This window comes from Zootoca vivipara, chromosome Z2 (assembly GCF_965207765.1).
Source record: "Zootoca vivipara chromosome Z2, rZooViv2.hap1.1, whole genome shotgun sequence".
NCBI lineage: Eukaryota > Metazoa > Chordata > Lepidosauria > Squamata > Lacertidae > Zootoca > Zootoca vivipara.
Genome location: NC_142585.1, coordinates 34,087,301 through 34,091,527, shown reverse-complemented (window position 1 = coordinate 34,091,527; position 4,227 = coordinate 34,087,301).

Below are 4,227 nucleotides of genomic sequence, written 5' to 3'. Positions count from 1 at the left end.
ATTTTGGCAAACCGCTGCGTAGTGTTACATGCAAGGGAAGATTACTGAACTATTGGTTGCAAGCTGCATGCTTTCCTGGATGGAAGCCCCAATGAATACAGCTAGACTTACATCTGTGAGATGCACTCACGTTTAGGCGTATCCAGTTGAGTTGCAGTCAGTTATTTCCATTATTTTCAGTGGGTATACACTTGAGTAGGATTTAACATCAGATAGATGCAACATTAAATAGTGCCCCCTGTAAGTTGCATAGATATTACGATGGTTTTAATTTAATCATAAATGAAAAATGTCTGCAGCTAAGTTCTACTCAAGAGTTGACCCAATTTAGGGGGTGCATTCTACAGATATTTGATGTTATGCATGATATATTTATTATTACTACTACTACAGTATTATTATTATTACGGTATTATTATTATTACTATTTTCAAATCGGTTTTTATTGCATGCCCCCCAAAGCAAACAAGCAGTACAAAACAGGAAGAACCCTACAAACCTTATAAATGTGGTGCTTCATTTATTATTATATTCCTATGTTGCAAACCACACTGGGGCCTTTTGAGAAATATTCATTTCTCAAATAAATAAAAAATCCCCACAGGTATTTACTAGAAAGTGCCACTGAACTGCCACATCATTGTCGTCATCATCAACATTTTACAAACCACTTCACCGGTACTGTAGTTTGTAAAGCAGGGGTACAACAAGCTAAAAAATTCTACAAACTACCGTATTAATACCATTTCAACAAACTCTAAAAACAAGGAGCTGTCCCCAGTGCTAGTCCTACTCAGATTGAAATGAATGAACGTAATTTACTCAGGTGCATTAATTTCAGAGGGTTTACTCGGTGTAGAACCTGGTTGAATACAACCTGATAGAACAGCTTTCACAGTAGCTACCCACAGATGTGAATCATGAGTAACGGGCAGGTGTTTTGCATGGGTGTTTTAGCAGGCAAGGTAGATTTCCTTGTGGGGGTCAGAGAGATAAGCAGCAGGGCACTGGTTTTGTGTTTTGTAGCTGCAGGAGTTGGAGGAGTAAAGGATGTGAAATTATGTGACCAATGAGGTACCCTCCAGGTGAGTTACAATTCCCATCATCCCCAGCTGCCCATGCGAATGGAGTCTGGGGGGACTAGGAGTTCCAATTTCTGGCTTTCTCCTCTTATATTGTCCTTGAATCCAACAGTACCAGTTAGTTGCTGGATCAGGCCAGTTGCCCACCATAAGTTCTTAAATTTTGTTTGCTACCTTTATCATCTTTTTCCAGAAATCACAAGTGGCAAAACTTGCTATAGCACTCAAATCCAGGTCACAGCTTCCAAAGAGGCATTTGCTTGGCCCCTGGGAGTACAGGATGTTGGACTAGATGGGGTTCTTTGGGTATGATGCAGCATGGCTCTTATGTGGCATGGGTGTACCCAGCATGGGGCAGGGGGGTGCAGCTGCACCCCCAGAAGGCCAAACCGCGGGCCCGAATAGGGAAGCAAATACCCTGCGCAGGCACCCCGCTTGTTGACACGGGAGGGGAGGGGAGGGGGGAAGGAAACGCTGCTGGTGCCGTGGCTCCTCGGTGGCGGCTCTTCCTCTCAGCCCGCCCTGCCTACATTTGCACCAATTCCCGCCCACTAAAGCCTTCGCGCCTCCCAATGGAGTTCTGCTGGGCTGGCAAGCGAAGGAGACGCGGCTCCCTGCATTGGTTGCAGCTGCTGCCACGCTCTGCCTCTCGGTAGGCTGCACTGCGATCGTCGGCACCGCGGGCTGGGAATCCCCCCTTCCCCCCTCCGCACCCCCTACCCCCTCCTGAGTTAGGAGTTGCTACTGAGACTCCTCCTGGGCTAGGAGAGGAAGTGCACCGACAGAAGCCAGTTCAGCCTCGGTGGGCAGAAGCCCACAAAGGAGGAGTGGGGGGCGGCGCCCGAAGGCGGTGGTCGTGGCTGCTGTAAGGAAGCTGCGTGGGGGCATTTGCACCGGATTGCCAGCGGCAGGAGTAGCCCAACGGCAGTGACCCTTCCTCGCCGCCCCCCACCCCCGGCAATAGGAAAGGAGCTGCCTTGGGGAGCGGCACAGCTCTCTGCTCCCCCTGCGTGCATTGCCCTCTCCGGGCATTGGCTGCTGTTTCCTTCTTTGCAATGCGCCCCCCCCCAGCCGCTCTCCCTTGCTGCCCCTGCCGAGAGAGGGGCGTTGAGGGCGGGGGAGCTGTCGCCGTAGGGTCGCAGCTGGGGGGGGGGCTCGTCTGTGCTGCGCCACCCCACCTTTCCCATCTTTTGCTCCCTTGCGATGGGGAGGCGGCGGTGGCAGCTTCTTCTTCTTCTTTGAGGGTCTCAGCTTGGCGGGAGGGTCCCCAGTATCCTCCCAGGCCACAGGGGGATGGCCCCCCCAGGACTAGCAGACCTCTGAGCTCCTTCCCCATCCCAGATATATAGGGTGGGAACTGGCAAGGCTTCGGGGGGACCTGGAGGAGGGAAAGCGGGGCCCAAAGGGGTTTTTTCAGGGGGGTGGTTAGCCGTAAATGGATGGGAGCGGTGTTTTCAGAACAGGGCCGTCTTAAGCATACCTGGCGCCGTGGTGTGACGGATCCCTCTGGTGCCCCCACCCGCCCCGTTTCCCGGCGCGGCGGGTGCAGCTCACTGCGCAGCTGCCGCCTGGAGGGCCGGAGCCCTGCGCAACCCAGCCTGGGCGTAGGGCCGGCCCTGGGCAGGGGGTGCTGCCCGCCCCCTGTTGTGACGCCCCTGCGCGTGGCAGAGGCGGCCCCAGGCCCGCGCGCCTCCGGAAAGCGGCCTGAAGCCGCTGAACAGATGAGAGGTGCGCCTGGGGCGGCCTCCGCCGCGCCTCTCAGCGGGCGCAGTGGCGCCCCTGGTGGCCTGGCGCTCCGTGCCACCGGACCCGGGCCTAGAGACGGCCCTGCTTCAGAGCAGGGGGATTTCGTGTGAGAGTGTTTAGGGGGTTCATTTAGAGGCTGCAGCCGCCGCAGCAGAGTCGTTGGGCCCGCTGGCCCTGTAGCCCTGCCCACATTCCCACTTTGTGGCCCCTCCCCTCCCGTGCCTTGGCCCCGCCCCTGAATGACCATGGCTTGCCCCCCCCCGTTTTGATCCTGGGTACGCCCCTGTTATGTGGTCTAGTGGTTAGAGGACTGAGGTGACCCAGGTTTGAAATCTCAGCTAACTGTGAAGCTCATGAGGTGATTTTGGTCCAGCCACTGGCTTTTAGTTTAGCCTACCTTACAGGGGGGTTGTGATGATAAAATGAAAGCAGAGACAACTAAGCTGCATAGCTACAAGTTTCCCAGAGAAAAGATGGTATGAATAAATAGATATGCCACATTTTCCCACTTGAAAATCCACTTGAGAACTCAAGCGGCATTCAAAGCGAACCCAGAAGTTATCTCTACAGAGAATGAACTGCTATACTGTATCTAATTTTCATAAGTCTATGCTTACCTTAACGCTCCCTCTGTAGGAGACCTCTGTAAGAGAGGGACGGCAGAATGACACACTATTTGAACTTCCGGCCAAAATGGAAAGCCAGTCTAGATCACGATCCTTTAGGGTCTCAGTGGCATTGTTCTGCATGGTATTATCTCTATGATACAAGACCTTCTTCGAGTTGCCTTGGAAGTTAGAATCAGGGAGGGGAGTGGGAAATCTCAGTTTATTGTCAAACCGGAAGCATGTTCTATATCATTTCAATTTATCTAGATTCCAGGGGCGGGAAGAAACTAAACCGCCCTTCCTCAAGATGGATGCACAAGGGCGCGGAAGTAGGGCAGAGATGTGTTCGATATAGATATATACAGTATAAATTTAGAGGGACACATGTATCTGGACTATGTTATGTCTATTTTTTTTAAAAAATGAAACAGTTATAAATTTGACTATAGAAAGCCATTCTAAATGGTTATTCTTAACTGTTGTTGCTTTTACTGAAAAATCTATTGTTTTATTCTTTTAATAAACCGCTTTGAGGTTGCGGTCTTTTTTAAACAATCAAACGGTATACAAATCCCCCGTCTCTCTGATGCTTGGAGAACTCGTATTCCGACACTGTGTGTTAGTCTACTATTAAAGTCCGCGTCTACGGAGGCGCCCTTGACCAACATGGCCACGCGGCGGCGGAGGCGATACCCTAAACGTAGAACGCGGTGCCCTCTACCAAGATGGCAGCGTCAGGTTCACTCCGCCCGCCCCCGCCCCCGCCCAGCCCTCCTCTCAGCGACGGCCCC